Genomic DNA, 19441 nt, shown 5'->3' with positions numbered 1-19441 from the left:
AATTACCCATGCAAAGAAAAGTTCCCGTCAGAATATGAGATGAGATTAAATCCTTGTAAGTTGTAGTTATTGGGCTTTCAAGAAGTGTTTGTTGGACTGTATGTGATGGACTTCTTGTTGACCTGGCTTTATTATGCCAGTGATGTGTCCTGACTATGTACCACTCAGCTTATATTTTGGAAAATTCGTATCAGGAAAATCTTTAAATAAAATCCTAACATTTATTGGTTATTCTTGGAATTATGCAACATTCACAATGCTAACTCAATCTTTTAAGAGTCATTTATTGAATAAGGAAAAGTTCTTTTTAAATGGAGTATTTCAATTTGAAGCAGGTCTTATTCTTTTATAATCTAATTTTCAATTTAGCTGACAGAGGCATGGACGGTCAAGTGATTTGCCCATTGTCACACAGTAAATTAGTGGCTCTGCGCTGGGATTAGAAATTGACTCTTGGTATCTGTTCTTTCCTCTAACCATTAGATCAGCCTGCCCAAACAAACAAAGCTTGTTAAGAAGGTGAAAATGTCAGGTCAAGTACGCTTTAAACTGTTCGAAGTACTCATGGAATGCAAACATTGTGATCAAGTTCGTATTTAGCCAAAAGTCTTGAAATGATTCAGTACCAGCACCTACATAATTGCTGAGCAACTTGAAGCTGCATTAGAACCACAAGCCAAACTTGTGGGAGTCCCTGATAATCCGCTAGTGGATCCTCTAGAGCATTTTGCTGTATTCAGACAATAGACATCTTGTACTCTCACTATGAAAATCCAACTCCCTAGTTAGGCAGATGAGAATTAATCAGTAGTTCTATTATACTGAACTGGTTTTAGGGCTATGTAAAAGTTAAACTGCTTTATCAGCTATTAAGAGTGATTAAAAATTCATGGAGTTTCTGCAATTTAGCAATACCATTGTAACATTTCAGAAGAAAAATAAAGACGCATAATAAACAGCTTGTTTGCAAAATCATCACACTTTCTTCCCAAATTAATGTGCGTGGATAGGCTAAAGGGGATGTTAACCACAGCATGTGCTTGTTCTGCTGTAGGAAACTGAATTGGAAAAGTTGAAAACAGTAAGTGCTAAAAATGTAATTACAATGGGATCCAAGTCCTCAAAACGCAGTTCCAGATTTGAGGGAAAACACTGATTTCCATCTAGACAGAGCCTCAGAGTAGTGATTCAGAAACACTGTGGCCCACTCGTCCATCAGAATTTTGTGCCATGCAGTATTAACTCTTGTTCAGAATGTAATTTGGGGTCTCCCCTCATGAATGTGCAGTTTTGTGCATCCATGTATGCCTATTTATGAACTTAGGCCTAGATCCTCCAACGCCTATTATAATCAATGGGAGTTAGGTGCCTAAATACCTTTGAGGATCTGGGCACTAATGCTTGTGTGCAAGTGTTCATAGACCAAAGGTACAGTTAGAGGTCAGGTCTGTGCATGTCCCAAACAGCAGGAGAACTGTAGGAGGAGGGGGTATAAAAATAAGACCCACAGCTGGTCTCTAAGGCCTGGTCTACAGTGGGGGGGGGGTGTCTATCTAAGATACGCAACTTCAGCTATGAGAATAGTATAGCTGAAGTTGAAGTATCTTAGATCGAATTAAAATTATTTACTTCGCATCCTCGCAGCGCGCCGCAGCTCCCCCGTCGACTTTGCTTCCGCCTCTCGCCGAGCTGAGTTCAGCAGTCGATGGGAGAGCGATCGGGGATCGATTTATTGTGTCTACACTACACACAATAAATCAATCCCCGATAGATCGATCACTACCTGCCGATCCAGCAGGTAGTGTAGACCTACCCTAAATTAAGAAGAAATCTCTCTAGTTACCCCCTTATTATTTGAATTACAGAACCTTCCTGCCAAACACTGTGCAAACATATTAAGGAGCAGTCTCTGCTTCTTACAATATAAATAGTCAAGACAGACAAAGGGTAGGAGAAAATGTACGCTATTGTCTCCACCTAACTCAAGGAACTGAGGCACAAAGAGATTGTCATAGAGCTTAAAGCCAGAAGGGACTACCAGATCATCTAGTCTATTACTGGTCATCAACACCACCCAGCATCCACACATGAAACCCAACAACCAAAATTGAACCAAAAGATGAAAGCCCACAGGACTAGTATGTGCCAAAGGCAAAGAACAGAAGATGGTAAGTGATTTACCAGAGAGGCTGATTAGGAGAAGCTGATCATGTTGATCAGCTGCTTCCCACCCAGGTCCTCAAAGATTCTGGACCCACATTGCTGACTGAAAGAAATGTGAATCCATAACCTTTTCTAAATTTTATTAAACACATCAATCAAGAAAAGGTATCACCAAAGTTGAGTTAGTATTAATAATAATAAACTAAAATAAAAATAATTTTGCAACAAGCAAATCAACAAGTTAGTCTAAATATTGGATGGTAATTGAATCAAATTATTTAAGAATTCAATTAGTACTAAAAACAATCAATACTTACATTCTAAAGAGGTTTCTAAGCAGGTGACTGTTCATTTGTTTATAAAGGCCAACTAAAGAATTTTACCAAAGTCTATTAAATTATGATTTAAAGATAGTCAAGAGCTTAATACTGAAACCTACCTGTGTTATGTCTAAACCACAGTATCAGCTAATTATAAAGCTTCCTTCTTAGAATTTAATTTTTGTACAAAGGCTAAGCCTTTCTTTCCTGCCTCCAACAGAAATATTATAATACAGACTTTACCAAAACACTCTTGGTAAGTGGAAGTTTGACAACTCTTATTTACCAGAAATTACAGATGAAAATTTCAAGTCTGGCAAGACTTTTAAATATAAAACACAGATCATTTTTGAGTTTAAGGAGCAGAAATCAATCTCTAAGTGGAGAGTAATTATGACATCAGAGGCAAGTCACCCCTTGAACTGCTTTTAAGAAAACGTAGTCACCAATGTTTGACTGTTTTACAATTGAAGCATTTGATTTCACTGTTTCAAACTCTCCTGCTCTTTAACCAATATATTCAATGGCTTCTGAGCAGCAAAGCTTTTTTTGTTTAAATGTTAAAAATAACTAACTGCAGCCATTAAAATCTAAAGTTTAGTTACCAATAAACTTCAGTAAATAAACTAATAGGGAGACTGGAATTTTCCATGCTTGCAAACATCAAGGCACTCTGCTGTCAGATAGTTTTTCATGTCTAGAACCAACCAAACATTACCAAAAAAGGAAAGCAGGAGAGAATGGTGGTATTAGGAGTAAGAGAGCTCTCATGCAGCTGTGAGCGTTGTCCATTTATTTTATCAAGCCCCTAGATGAAAAGGAACCACTTTTCATGTGTAATTTCAATTTTTGTTTTCTTTCCAACAAAATGAAAAATCTGCTCCCTCCCCCTCCCCCCAGCTCTAGTGTGCAGTGTCTGGAGTTCCTCATGACCATTTCTATATATGCTCCCACTTGGGATTGACTAGGAGAATCTGACATTAAACAGAGAAAATTAGGTGGCTGGTGATTTGTTCCTGGAAAAGTTGAAATCCCAGAGAAAAAATCCTAAATTTAAGATAATTTGAAGCAATTCCATGAGAGATTTTGTGCAGTTTGGAAAGAAGAGTAAAGTTGCCTAGTATTTACTGTACTTACCACTGGAAGTTATGTCTGTTTAAAAAACAGGCACCAAAAACACTAGAACCCGTGGGTCCTAGATACATATGTATTTCCTGTAAGACCTGCACATCAAAACATGTAAAAACAGGGCAAATGCAAGCATTAACCATAGGGAAAAGCAGCCCCAAAGCAGGTTACCCTCTGTTTTATCTTATGTTACCATGCTGGGCTCCTATCCTCCTCGTAGGTAATGAATTCCCTAATGCTAACGCATCCTCCTTCTAAAGAATCCTGCCCTCTGCCATCCAAGACAATTGTTTTCTCAGCACAGTCCATCTCTTTCTCATTCCTCTTCCACATTGTTTGTAAAGCCGTATAGCTTCATTTTTAATGGAAGGATATTAGGCCACTGCTTTTGCTCTCTGAAGATAAATATTTAATGAGAATGACTACTCCAGTTCTCCTATGCTGCTGCTGTTCTCCTCAATGCTGTTGTATTTCTCTACAACCCCAGATCATGGCATTAACCTAACAAAGTCTATTTTGCCTGCTTGTTTAGACCTATTGCCAGGAAGGCAATGAAGAGATATAAGTTATCTTAACAGCTTTTACTTATTCTTATCTTAAGTGCAAAATTACTTTGTAGCTTAATGCATAAGGTGTATTTAGCAGACAAGGATGCTGCTGGAGAATATTAGTGACAATACATTTTAGAAAGAGACAGTGTTGGAGCATCATAAAAGATAACATTGTAATATCTGAGCCATTTCCATCCATCATTGCCATGGGATGCTCTGTATGTTCATCAAGTAAAAAGGCATTCATGTGACCCCTAGGGAAAAGAGCTGGTAGCCTATTAAAAACAGCAAACAGGGTTTTATAAGACCTGAGCATGTATTGATACATGATGCAGGAGGAATTAGCTCTGCAGAAACACATTACTTCCTATTTCATTTTTATTTAGTCTAGACCCTGCTGAAGGGACTAGAAAATAGAGAGCAGCCTTATACTTGTAATGATGCAACAATTTATTTAGATATCTTCATTTTCACAATCATTCAAAAAAGAGGAACACAGTCCATGAAGAAGGATTAAACTTGTATGTCTGCAAGAAAATAACTGACTGCAATAACTTCTCAAACACTTCAGGCCAGGTTAGACAATTTGACGTAAATGCAGACACTCTGGTTAAAAGCCTTTGGAGTTCTCTGATTTTACGCCAGTGTGACAGAGGGCAGAAAGCCTTTGGCTTCCAGGGACTTATTTCAGCTAGTTTAACTACATTCAGAAACTGGTCCCTAAACCTTTAGAAAGCAGGGATTTTTTTTTATTGAAAAACTTTTCCACATTCTTCAGAGCTGGAGATGATCTCCTGAGAAGCTTAGTCACTGCACACCATAAAGACTTTCAGTGGCAAATAGCTAATAAATCCTTAATTCATAGACTAACTCCCAACATGAGGGTAAATGTATGTTAACGGTTGTGTACTATTGATGCAGGATGGTGGATATGAATGTAGTAAGTTTATACAAAATTAAACCAAATGAAAACAGTAGCTTTCTGTGTCGCACTGAAAACAGATGTGACCTTTGACATAATGGTGCTAACTTTGTCTTTATGAAAATGTACAAAATGTATTTTCCTCTCCTGTACATTTCTGTAAATCAGATGTCAGTGGGTATAGCTAAGTGTTGAGCTGTAGGGTTCGCGTCCAACTCCAGGCAACACACCAGTACTAGTTCTGATCAAGCTAGCACCCTAAAAACAGAAGTGTAGCTGTGGCAGTGCAAGCAGTGGGAGGGGCTAGCTGCCCCAATATGTACCTTGAGTCTCAGACAGGTACATACTCGGGGTGACCAGCCCTTCCCATTGCTTGTACTGCCGCTGTTAAACTTTTATTTTTAGCACACTAGCTTGATCAAAGCTAGTGCAGGTTCATCTACTCGAGCTGGGACTTACTGAGTGGAGTTAGTGGTATAAAGCTGGTGTAGTTGAGAGTAGAAGCAAACCCAATACATTTTCAATACGTAGCATATGGTTGTAGAACCAGATTTCCAGCTCTGTATTTTTTTTCACCTGCAAATAATTGGGTCTCTATTTCTGAACTAGCAATATGGCTTCAAATTAAAAAGCTCTCTGAGCACATTCAACCAGTATATGGATTTTTGCATATCTCAGAGGATGTTTACTGAGTACTGCAGACTTGTATATAAAACGAGAAGTAAACATTTAAACTGTATTTTAAATTCATTGTTGTAATGATCAGTATACATGTCAAGACTGTTTTATTCCAAGTTCCTGGGCAATTTTTTTAGCACCAACACCAGAGTATTGTACCCCACAGATCTAAAAAGGGTCATCAGTAACAGTTTTTCCTGATGTCTTTCCTAATTTTTCCTTTGCTTGATGAATTGATTTGAATTATATCCCCTGGGACCACCCTACACAATTCTTCTTCCTATTTGCAGGACACATGCCATCTCTTCCTTGACAATCAACAGCAATTTTTGTGAAGGCATAGGGAGCCTAAGGTGTTCATTTGAAAAACAGGATGTTTTGCCCAGCCTCTCTTGCTGTCGCTATTGTGGGCAAACTCTACCACATTATACTGCACATGCAAAAAATATGTAATTGATGAGGTTTTCAAAAGCTGCTCAAGTATTGTCTCAGTGCTTTGATGAGGGACATCCATAAGGCCATGACTGTGGTTAGTACAGTTTATTTGTGGTAGAAATTCAGACTGGTTGAAATTTTTTGGACAAAAGTCAATGTTAAAATATTGAGTTTCCTGTGAGACGGAAATGTCATGTTTTAATCACATAGTCACAGCGCTGGCCAGCCTATATGTGACAGGCTTTGCTGAAGGAAATGAGCCAACCCAGGTCCAGCTGGGGTAGTGAACTGCCTAAGTAGCTAGAAGGCAGGTAAGTAAGGAGCACCTGGACCTAATACAAGGCTTAGATGAAGTCAGTTGGAAAAGCTCCTGAGGAGAAAGGAAGCTCCAGAGGAGGGAGCTCCAAGGGAGACCGAGTTAGGCAAAAGCTCTCTGGGGAGGGAAACCTGGGAGAGACTCTGAACAGACAGGGGAGAGACTGCTGATTTTTCCAGACATCAGAGAAGCCTGAGGTCATAGACTAGAAGTAGCTGCTGCTGGAACCCGAGACTTTATTTTGTGATTTAAGTTGTATCTGGTCTCTGAGGTACGAGCCTTTAAATCACTGTACAAGTCTTCCTTTTAGAAGACTTTAGTAAAGGGAGGTGTACTGCTATAAAGTAGAATGTTTTGGCTTCTCCTTGACCAGGCTGCTTAAGTGACTTCATTGAGGGGGAAACTGAGGCAGGCCACAGCACACCCCCAACTCGGATGCAAGGAGTTACTTGGAAGGCAATTGTGCCCCTTCTACGCAGCTCTAGTATAAACAGCTTATGATCCAAGTTCGATTTTTTTGCCTGTCATTATCAGTAATACTACTGCCAATAGTGGCAGCTAATTTATGAGAATTAGTAATTCATAGAAACCTATTCATATGCAGTATTAACATGGAAAAAAAGTAGATGAATGATTTTGTTTTAACCCAGCACTCCAAAGGAACCACTAGTAGAGAAACATTCAATATAACATTTTAACAGAGGCTATGCAGCTGTTCTCTATTAACTTTGCTTGAGATAAGTAAGGAATCAGGGTTTCCTGTGGTTTAAATTGAAAAGCAATTTGGATTTCCTGTGCCTCAGCTGGAGGCAGTATTTATATGAGACCAAAAAGGCCATAACCATCCTAAAAGACTCATGTTTCACAAAGAATAACACCTACAAAAATTCCTGCGGGCTGTCAAAGTGAGGTTCTTAAGGTTTTCCATGTTTCTAACATTGATATTCAAGTCAGAACAAAACTATATGAATATTCACGTAACTTCTCTGTTTAAAAAAATCACTAGTTCAGAAGAACCAACACTTAAATTAATTGGTCAAATAAATATTAGTCAGTTGATATGATCACTGGGGTTATCCTAATGGATTCAGTCTGAGTGAGGGCTATGTAAAGGTCAAGTAAAGATTCCATTAGGATGACATCATTGACCACACCAATTGATGGTAGTTGTTTGGTCTACATGACAGGCATTATTTAGTCAGATTCTAATGAATCTTTAGGTACGCCATGATTTTCAAAATTCTGATTAGTGATCTTGGGTGCCTCTGTTTTTAGCTGCCAAATTTGAGATTTCTTAAAGAGGTCTGATTTTTCAGAAAGTACTGAATGTTTGCTCCGTGAGCATCAGGCCCTTTTAACATGTCTCATGCTGGGCAATTAAAAAAAGGAGGCACCCAAAACTGCTAGCCCTTGTAAACACTCTGACCTTGGCTGCTCTGAAAGAATGATTAAAACAATATTGATATAAGGGGTGTATAAATAATAAAACATAATTAGGGACGAAATGGCTACATTGCATTCTTTTATCTGACTACTTTACAAACTGAATAGCACTCTGTTACTTTGAGATGTAGGAGGAAATGTTTTCTACTCACCTCTCCGAACCGAGTTGTCAATTTTTTCTTTCGGTGAATGTTATCTGCATCACTTAGTCTATTCGCTTTGGGTAAAATCCTGGTCCCATTGAAGTCCCTAGGAGTTTTGACATTGACATTAATGAGCCTGGGATTTTGCCTTTCATGTCTGACTATTACAGTAACCTCGAAGATGAATATAAGACAGGATTTGAAAAACCTACTCACCCACTTGCAAGTGGTGAGTAGGAAACATTTCCTTGTGATTGTGCAGAGGCATAATACAGCATTTTCTGCACAATTAAAGCTTTCAGTAAAAACAGTAAGGTCCAGATCCTCAGCTGTGGTTAAAGAGCTTGCAGTGGAGCTATGAATAGGGTTCAAAGATGAGCTTAAGTCACCCTTGACTCCTTTTATTCTGGAGCCATCCTATGCTGGTCCAGTTACCTGTTCTAACTTGTGCTGGCTGCCAACAGCTCCAGTAGTCTTTCACGGCTGCCAGGGTACATTGGGGCATATGGATGTCCCATGTCGCCTTGGCTATCCCATCCCATGCCATCTTCAGAAAGGTGGTGGTGGTTTAGTAATAACTGTGATGGTTCTACACCATTTGAGGATCCCTCTGTGCTAGCAAAATCATCCATTGACAGGGGGTGCCAGCTTAGGGCAATTTTGTGCCAGTGTCAACCTGCCCTAACACAACCCAGCCTTTGTCCCTTTGTCTCTTTAACTGTAGTACCATACTACTATGTTATAGTCGGACGCTAGGTCCTCTCTGCCTTCAGAGGTCGTTGTAATCCATTATTTAACATTTAAAAAATGCAATCATTAAAATGAAAAATTAGCCAAGCTTCTTCATTCCTATGACAATGCAGAAGTATATTTGTTAGTGCTTCATCCAGGTTAAGTTTCTCAGTAATTTACATGTCTTTAAATTTTTGGGAAGACTCTGCAATTGTCAAGCATTTAACAAAGCTTCAAATATGTAATTTTTCTGTGCAAATTCAGATTGTGCATTAGGAAAAAGCTAAAAGTGATTGGAAAATAGGAATTTTCTCTGCAAAATTAGCTGTTCATCAAAAAAATTCGGCTGAAATCCAAAAGGTTTTGGTAAAAAGCTGACATTTTCTACAGAAAAGAGACTCTACAAAAGTTGCATTTTGTGTAAACCAAGTTTTCCCTCAAAAAGCAGTTTGAATGGGAAAACTTCAATCAGGTCTTAAATGCAGGATTGTTTCCTATAAGTATATTTTCTAGCACCTTTCCCCCCGATTTTTAAATCTCAGGCAATAAGGCTTCCATTTTCAGTCTCATCAAACTTGTAATTATGATATTTTTAATGATTGTCAACTTAAACTTTCATTTGCCACATGGTGTCCATTACTCCTATCTACTACAACTTATTGTAGTACCGGAAGAATCTCTATGCAGCCTCCATGAGTTTCACGCAAATGAATATGTGTATAACTCTCCAGACATGGCACTGAAAACATACTTCTTACTGTTGAATAACGAGTAATAAGGGTCACTGTAATAGCATCACATTATCGCTCATGAAAATATGGGTTGAGGTAGTTTGGTGGCAATGTTGATTACTTGTGTCTGTGGTGTAGGAGGAAGGCAAAGAATGTGAAAGTGAAGTGGTGGTTTTATTTAACGTTAATAGCTCTTTATCACTAAGGATCTTTAAATCAGCTAAAATGGGACACTTTCCCAGCAGACATTCCATCAGATTGATAAGGCGTAATAGATCTTTTTTTATAGGGCAATATTAGTAGAATCATGTCATTCATGATTAAAGCACAACAGAACCACTTAGGTAACCAAAGCAGAGCCTCTTTTACTGATACAGTCTCAAAACCACAGGGGGGAAACAGTGTCAAGGAGGAACATATCACTGCTTTTCTGTTTAAGTTGTTTTATCTTTTGCTCACAAAGCCAGATACTTCTGAAACACCAACTGAGGTTTGATCCAGTTGCTTTGACCATTGCCCTCCAGTGGGTTGGAATTCTATACTATTTATTGTAGCTGGTTCTCTCTACAGCTGAAATTTGTAAACAACTTGGACAATTCACTCACTGGGAAGAGTGGGCAACTGTTGAAAGACTTCACTGTCCCAGAAAAGGCCTCTGTCGTCTGAGCAGGAGACTGGTGCTTGCATGAACTTTCCTGACCTCTCTCTAAAGTTCTAAACATTACAGCTTTTGAGCATTCTGCTGGAAGTCATTTGTTGCCGTCACTGAAACCCTTGACCTTGTGTGTTCTGAGTGACCCAGGAACTCTTAAGATGCGCTGTTGACATGCAGCCAGTATTAATATTACTGAAAACACAAAAGCAGCACTGCTCTTTTATATGGGTTAATAGCTATTTTGAGAAGAGGCTTGTCTGACATATCCCATGTCCAGGCCTGTACTTTGTGCAAGTGCCATGTTTCAGGGCAAATGTCACTATAACCTTTTCCTTTTCTGCCATTTTTCTAATGTTTTCAAATATTTTTTCTTTACTAAATCACAAGGCCATTTGTGGCTGCTCTGAAAGAAAAATGGTCAAATCCAAATACAGAGGCAGTGACTAATGTGAGAACATTATTTTTTTCAAAAAGAGGTTGTTTCTATAGAATTTTATGATGCTAATGGATTACTGCAGCAATTTCATGGCATGGGAAATGCAGGAGTAGCTGAGCTTAGTTTTTAAGAAAATGCAAAGCTGCCTAGCAGAGAGAGAGGAAATAATCCAAGGACCAATGAAATTGATGAAAAGATTCCCATTGACTTCAATGCATGTATGATCAAGCCCATAGAATTTATCTATAGAGTCAGATTTCTTCAAATACCAGAGTTCCCTGAATTGTCTACATGCAGTTAAATCAAAATGATATGTTCAATTTGTTTATACCACAGAAATCAAACAGGAAAGAAAACTTTTAAAGTATGACAGTTCTGTATCTCAGTGCTGTCCAGAACACACACAAAGACATTAGTCCCAATCCTGAGCTGTGCTATACCTCAGCTAACCTCTTTCAGGTCTAGTGTAGAGCCAGCTCTGAAATCAAGGAGCCACAATTGGCCCCTTCATGCCCCTATTTTCAGTCAACCTGTGGAACTTGTCACCAGGAGATGTTGCCAGAAGTACAACTGTTTTAAAAAAGAATTAAACAATGGAGGATGGGTCTGACTATTAGCTAGAATGGTAGGAAGGCAACCCCAAGCTCTGGGGTCCCTAAACCTCTGACTTCCAGAAGCTGGGACTAAATAACAAAGGGTGGATCACTTGATAAAGCCCCCTGTTCTGTTCATTCTCTCTGAAGCATCTGCACTGGCCACTGTCAGAAGACAGGATACCAAGGTAGATGGATTGTTGGTCTGACCCATTATGGTTGTTTTTAATGTTCTTATACTCAATTGTGCACAACTGAGAGATCTTAATCACAACTAGAGGATTATGGAGGAACAGTAGCTCCACCATAGTTTAGGCTGAGATGAGATTATAAAAGGTGATTTTTTTCTCCTCTAAGAGCTATAATAGTGATAGAGTATGTGACAAAATACACTGAGGGCCACACTTTCCAAAGTTAGCACTTAAACTGTGTATGTAAGAAATGTGGGTTGCCTGGTAGATGCCAATTGCGTACATATTCTTTTGAACATGCAACTATCCAATCTGAGTACTCACTATCAATTTTGCCTTTAAAGGCTAAAGAAATCAGTGTTCATGCAGATGTAAAAATATCTTTTGTATTGTATAATTTCCATTATTTCCCCCATACAAAAATATTAAAACAGTAAGGAGAAGGATAACATTGTTGCTCAGTAAAAGCTAGGATTTACATTCTATGAAGAGTATAGAGATGTGTTTAAAAGTAAGGGAGGAAGGGTTAATAGCTGTGAAATAGTGAAGCCAGTTAATACAAAATTCTGAGTTATACGTTCACATAGACAAATATTAGTATTGTCTATACAAGGAAGTGAATCTTCAAAGGAAAGAATGATTATAACAATCTTGTTAGTAATCACCATTACTAATAAAAAAGAAGAAACACTTAGTGCCTAAAACTTTAAATCTGTGTCACATATAATACTGGAGGAATAAAAAGGTAAAGGCGGCAATGGACAAGTCTTTTTCTCATAATAGGATGAAACATTATGTTCTGAAATCAATAGAAGTGTGCCAATTTATACCAGCAGAGAACTTGGTCCTTTCATTTTGACATCTTATCTTTTTTGTACAAAATACTTAATTATAAGAGGCCACAGTAGCTCATATGAGCTCCTTCAGAGCCTATTCAGGTTGTTGTGTTAAAGAAAGGTTGTGTGCGCACACACTCATATATAACACATCATATACTAGACATATTCTGATATAATCTTTTGGAGGCTGTTATGTTTGTGATTTATGTCCCTCTATACCCTCTTTCTCTCTCTCTGAAAGTATATAAAATCCCACACTCTGAAATTCATCATAATACTATTGTTTACTTGATATACTTTTAACAAAATCCAGACTGCAGCTTTTTGTAGCAAAGAAAGGATTGAGACTGAACATTTTGGAAATCCAGAGAGAATTCCAACAATGAAAATAAATGTTTCAAGCATCTTTGCAGTACTTTTGCGAGAAAGAGGGAGAGAAATCATGTGTATATAAATTATGATCCCTATAGCATATTTTAGACAATAAGAGGATAGTTTTCTCATAATAGGATCACAAGATTCCAAAATTCAAGTTTAGATTAAAGATGGCCCTCTTGTTTAGACATCACAATCATGTGAAAAAATATGGAGAAGCAAACATTCCTTTTCCTCAGATTTTCAGTACGATGGATGCATCTCAGTTATTGCAAACAGTAATCAAGAAAATTTTTGAAAAAATGGTTCAAAGACTGCTTCATAGCACTTCAAAGTCCCATAAGCAAACTAAAGATTGTCAGTACAAGATAGGCAAATCACGTTGCTCCACAAATTATATGTAACTGACAAGGAGAATTGAAAAAAACTGCAGTATCTATTTAGATCCTTTGAAGTAAATTTAAGTCAAGGATTTCTTTGGGAGATCTGCAAGGGTGAATAACTGCCTAGAGTAGTAACTTTTTATGTTCCATATCAAATTGTGCTCTGTGGTCAAACAGAGATGCTTTGACGAAATGAAGCAACGACTGCCAAATATTTTCACTGCGTGATAGGTGTTTGTGGGACTCTTCCAAACAAGTCACTGTAGGGATGCCAAGGAACTTCATTGGATTATTTCTTTAGAGTTAAAGCAGCTGCCAGCACAGAAGTGAATCTGGGGGACATAGACAGGAAAAACTGTTTGTGTTTTGAGGAAATATAATGAAGTACTGTACTTGGGCTGAATTATGTTCACTGAAATGTACATTGGCAGGAATACAAGTATTAGATGCTAAAATGGAAATATATTTGCGAGATAGTTTACTACTGAACTGAAAAGTTATTTGTCAACTGTAAATATATTATAAATATAACTGTAAACATTATAAATGTTTCTGGACTTCATTAAATATTTGAGCACATTGCCAAGCATGTTGTATGTTGCTTGGCAATCTATTGAGCCAAGTGGCAGTTGAAACCAGATATATGCCGTATGTGTAGTTGATACCCCAGTGAACATAACCAAGCTGGGCTTATCATTACTTCCTGCTCATACTGCAAAATGTGATAGATAGAAGACGGTGCAGAAAATGGTACTGGTGGCATCATGATGCTCAAATGGCATAAAACACCAATATACAGCTGTTGGGAGGTTTGAAGGTCTAATAAGCTAAGAGAGAGAACTTCACACTGAGGCTGAGAACCAAACAATAGATAAACATTGGTATTTTTAAACTATGCTATTCTATGTATTCCTAGAATTTGTAGGGGATAAAGGAGAAGGCTGTTCAAAAATTATTAATTGAAACCTTCTTTGACTGAAAACTGGGTTTTCAGTTAAAATCAAAACTTTATGGAAATCGCTTGTTTTCCTTTGAGGAGGTGGTGGAAAGAACTTTTTTTTCTTATCACTAACCAAATGACAGAAAGTGAAAGATTTTGGCAGAATAAAAATGTTTCGGTTTCCAGTGCTTAACATTTTGGGTTTTCAGTTGTTGATCATCAAAAAAAAAAAATCTTCCTTTGGGGGTTGTCAGTTTTTCAATGCAAAATCAAAATTGTCTGGGGCATGGAGGGACAGAACACTTTCCAAGCAGCTTTAAGAAAGGGATTTGCATATGTGTAAGATGGACATTTCCCATACAGTGATTATTTACATGGTAGAGGAAATTATTTACATGTGACTCTTGCTCTCTGCAAATATTACGACACACCCAACGGCCTTATTGAAATCAGTTTTGCCACTGTCTTTAATGGGGCCAGGATTTCACTCAAGTTTAGAAAGACTGCTGGTGAGCCAGGTACGGTATGTGGTGTGGACTTGGAAGGCTGGTACTTGAGGACTGGCTGAAGATTTTGGAGCCATCCAAAAGAGTTCATGTTGCCACTGCTTGTTGAAAGGGGATGTAGGACCAGTCAGCTTCTGTTTAGTTGTGAGTGAGGTTGAGCAAACAAATTGCAATTAATAATTTATTTGATGCATTTTTCACCCTTCAATGAACTGAAGCAAAAATGTCAAATCAATTTGTCCCTCAGGGAGTGATTCAATTGGTGTGTTGTGAAAATTGGGAATACTGGTATCGGTGATAACATTTCACCCTCTGTCATTGGTTAGCATTCAATTGCATTTCACTTAAAAATAAAAAACAGATTCTTCTTTACATTTATAGCTCTCTGATTTGGGGTAGCCAGTAGCCTTGGACTCTGCAGGTCTGTGAAGGTTAGCTCTGGCCTGCATTAAAGAATGCCCACCACATGCCTGAGTGCATCCACTCCATCAGAGGCAGTCTTTCTAAATGTCTTCAGTGTCTCCCACAGGAATGGAAATCCAAAGCATATGGTAGCTTTCACTGATATTGAATTACCTGTGATCTTCATTAGACTTGTAAATATTTGCCTGTACAAACCTGCCAGGGATTCCTGGATTTAGAATGGATTTAAAAAGGTTTTAGAACTGAAATGAACTCTAGGTATGGTGGAAAATATCTAATTATTTGGCTGGTTGCCCAGATGAATGTAGTTCTATACAGTATCTCCTTCTCAAACCTCTTCCAGACTTGTTTGTCTCTGTTCGATACAGTCCCTATTGGGAGTCAATAGAATGCAAAAATACTCTGCTTGGTATTTAGTTTGTCACTCAGCAAATACAACATGTATAAACTGTGTTTAAATCATAGCTTAGAAACTGGATCAGACATCCACCCGTGTCATTTTGGAAACCATTCTGTTTATATCTTTTGGACAGACAGCCCAGTAAGGACTCTGAATTTCGAGCTAGCTGAGCTGACTTTTTGTCTGTCTTACGGTGTGCTGTCCCTTCCACGTATTTTGACTGACCCTTCCTTCTAGGAACCATGAGCGGTTTGTGTAGTGCAGTGTGTGATTTGTGACTGAGAGGCTGTAATAGGTTCTGCTCAGTGGTTATTGTAGCTATGTTTCACTTCAAAGAAAATTAATGTGACCAGTGACGTACAGGGAGCAAAGGAGAATAGCGAAATGTGAAACAGCAGGCCCTGTTGCTGTTGCAATTAAGGGCTTCTGTGATTTTCTCCCTTTACATTGATATAAAGACATTGAAGTGGTACACCATAAAACAGCCAAGTTCTAGCAAAATAACACTAGGTTGGCTTTGTTGCACTCTCATCATTTATTCTTTTCAAGATTAAATAGTAAGATGGTGGTACATGGTGAGATGAATACAGGCCAGAAAAGAGTGATTAAGGATGAGAGGATGTGATGGGGCTTACAAACCACTCTCTCAGACTAGGATAAGGGAAAGGCTGGAGCATTGCTGGGCCAGGAAAGCTCTGCCCCTCCAGCAATCCCATACATACTTCTTGGAATAGGAGCAATATAAAAAGAGCTCCAGGAACCCAGGCAGTTGGGAGGAGCCCTGTCCTGAGACAGGTGGAGAAGGTGGGCTGAGGAGGTCTGACTATGAGTCTTTCCCCCTTCTTGGAGACATCACCCTGGAGGTAGGGAGAACCACATTCAGGGGCACTAGAGGGTCACCTGCATCAGCCCTGAGACAGGGTTTGGAGCAAATGACTATAATTAAACAGCAACCATACCTCAAACTGAGACATTGGGGTGGGGTGGGGGGAGGAAGTGGCTCCAGGGAAGGTGAACAGGAGGTGGGTCAAGTGTAGGCCAGCCTGAATTGTCACACTTTCAGGGCCCTGGGCCAGGACACCCTGTCCGCCCCAGATTCCCCTACACATAGCCTTGGGAGGGCAGGACCAGGTCTTTACTGACAAGGAAGCTGACCCAGCTGAACCCCATCCAGGGGTCCTGGAGGCATTGGGTTGAAAAGAGAGACTGGGGCTTCAGGTCCTAACCACCAGGTCTGCTAACTGAACCAGCAACCCTACTATAGAAGCCAACTGACTGTGCCCAAAGCTCCATGTAACCAAGGGTATTTCATCTACTGCAAGACCTCAGTCAAAGCATCCAATGGTAAAAATAAATATTCTCTGCTGACAAGGCCTGAGTGGCAGGTCTTTCAAACAATGCAGAAACAGTCTGTTTGAAGTGGAAGGAGGAGCCTTATATTGCAGTACTCTTAAGCTCTTTTACAGTAAAACTGTAAGGTGAAGGTGACACCAGAGCTAACTTTGATTTAAGTAAGGTAGAATTGTTCTGTGCCTCATTGATATCTTCCTATTTCTCAGGAAAGGAGGATCAAGCTGACTCTTTGACCAGTTGGGTTAAAAACCAGGGTAGTGAGCAGGTTTTGTTTAGTCCCACTTTTTGTGTTTGCTGATCATGGACTCTTTTTTTGGATAGTTTTAGGCTAGCCAGGGCCGGTGCTTGCATTTAGGCGGCTTAGGCAATGGCCTAGGGTGCCAGCATTATTAGGAGGCGGCATTTTGCTGGAGGGGGCGGCAGGCGGCTCCAGTGGAGCTGCTACAGTCATGCCTGCAGACAGTCGGCTGCTCGCGCGGCTACAGTGGACCTCCTGCAGGCACGACTGCGGCAGCTCCACCGGAGCCGCGGGAGCAGCCGACCGTCCGCAGGCAGGACTGCGGAGCCGGGGGACCAGCACACGGGGCAGCAAAATGGCCGTGCGCCTAGGGCACTCAAACCTCTAGCGCCGGTCCTGAGGCTAGCCTCAATAGCTGATATGCTATGGGATCAATACGCTTTTCTTAACCAAATACTTTCCAAATGTGCATTTATATTGAGCAACATTTTTTTTGTTTATTTGATCCCTTGAAGAGAGGGACTTGTAATGGAAATGTGGAGGATGCCCATAGTATCACATAAGTAGTAAAAGGGGTACAACATCAATCAAACGTTGACCCTGCCTCTTGACCCATAAGGCCACGTGCACCTGTCACCATAAGTGCCAACCCCCAAGAGTATTACTTTCAGGGTTGAGACTGACAAATGACCTGAAGCAAGGTGTGGCATATGAACCTCTAAGAATTCCTCTTACCACCCTCTACCAGTCTGAGTTGGTTTCAGCCCCATAAGACCTCCCTGAGAGCAGATTTGACCAACCAGGGAAGTTCTGGGATGAGGGTGGGTTTCTTAAAAATTATTTTGTTGTAAACTGCTTGTTTTGGAGTGTTTAAACATACTAGTTTTTTTGCTTTGCAATATGTGTTTTGTGTGTGTTTTGAAATGGTTAAAAGTTGGTTTTAATGTTTACATTGTTGTTGGCAATTTAGGGGCATATCCAGGAGATAGTTGTGGGTTTCTTGAAAAGTATTTTGTTTTAATGACTGAGTTGCTGGAAACACTGACCCATAGCATTATACAAACTCCTGAGATTTTTATTTAAATGTCCAATACCATTCTACAAACTCCTGAGCTTTTGTTTCATTTAATATTGATCAGAGCCCACCATCCCTACTCACCTCCCCCTTACTCTGAGTGAATGCCCATCAAACCTCATTAGTGATAATTTTTCCAACCTCAACAGGACCTAATCTCTTTAACGCTGACAAAACATTAAGAAAACATGGGTATGTGATTGCATCAGAAGGTCATAGTTCCACACAACCCCACTTTTTCAATAGGTTGTGGTTAAACCAATATAGTTAAACAGGCTTGAGTCAGCTCTATTGTACTCAAACATATGTCTCAAACACCCATGTTTTATATAGATTATAGAAGCTTTTTTGCTTTATTTTAAACGTTCTGTTTTGTTTTATTTCCTCTGGATTCTCCTACACTCATTTCAACTTTTTGCTGTAAATAGGTCTGTTTTCTCAAAGATACACTAGCTGGGTTCTCACACATTATTTTTATTTAAAAGATATATAAATCCTTGAAAATGAACCAAGATGCCCCATCAAAATTTTTATCTTATTTATGAGCTATGTAAACAGACCTTGTAAAAGAAACACAGATAGTCATACAGACTTTTTCAATAGACATTTTTATTTACAGATACCAAGTTTTATTACAGTTTATATCACATGCTTTCCCCCTTGCCCTGTAGGACGGACAGTCCTACAGGGCTGAAACTCCCTCTGATTGGTAGAGGTTAGTGGGAGGACTCCTTAAAGGGGTCACATGCCACCCCTTGCTTCTTGGGTATATGTCAATCTAGCCCAAGGAAGTAATGCCTCAAAGGGTTGGGGTTTGTGGTGACCCTTAGGGGTCACGGGGTGGGGTCAATGTTTTATTGACATTGTACCCCTTTTAGTATTGACAGAGTTCAGTTCTATGAGACATCTGTTATTAGGCAATACAGAGACAGATATGCTCTAGTTCAGTCACAAGTTGCAGGCTGAATGCAAGAATTATTGGGTGAAATTCAGTTGCCTATGCTATACAGGAGATCAGAATAGATTATCATAGTGCTTCTTTCTGGCCTTAAAAATCTATGACTCATTCTGAAATGTTCTATTGTTGCATAGGAAGGCATGACAAAATAAACATTCTAACAAAACTGACAAAATATGTACTGTGGTATAGTATGTGGTGTTCACTGACTTTGACAGTACAACTGAACGAGAAAGAACTCTGCATATAAATTTGGGGAACAGAAAATCAGGGTCTGATTTTGCAACTTTTTGAGAGCTGTAACTGTCTTCAGTGGAAGTTGAAGATATTCAGCATCTCACAGGATTTGGTCCTTTATTTCATAATCTGCCCTCCACACAAAAGACATCTGCACGTTTTTAGCCTCAGTGCATCACAGAACAAATTGGCTGGTGTATTCTTGGCATGTTTCTGGATATAATCATAAATAAAGCTCTTTTGTGCCTGTATTTTTTTAGCTTGTGTTCATGAGACT

Source organism: Chelonoidis abingdonii, chromosome 6 (assembly GCF_003597395.2).
Source record: "Chelonoidis abingdonii isolate Lonesome George chromosome 6, CheloAbing_2.0, whole genome shotgun sequence".
In the NCBI taxonomy this organism is placed as follows: Eukaryota; Metazoa; Chordata; order Testudines; family Testudinidae; genus Chelonoidis; species Chelonoidis abingdonii.
This window is presented reverse-complemented; position numbering follows the sequence as displayed.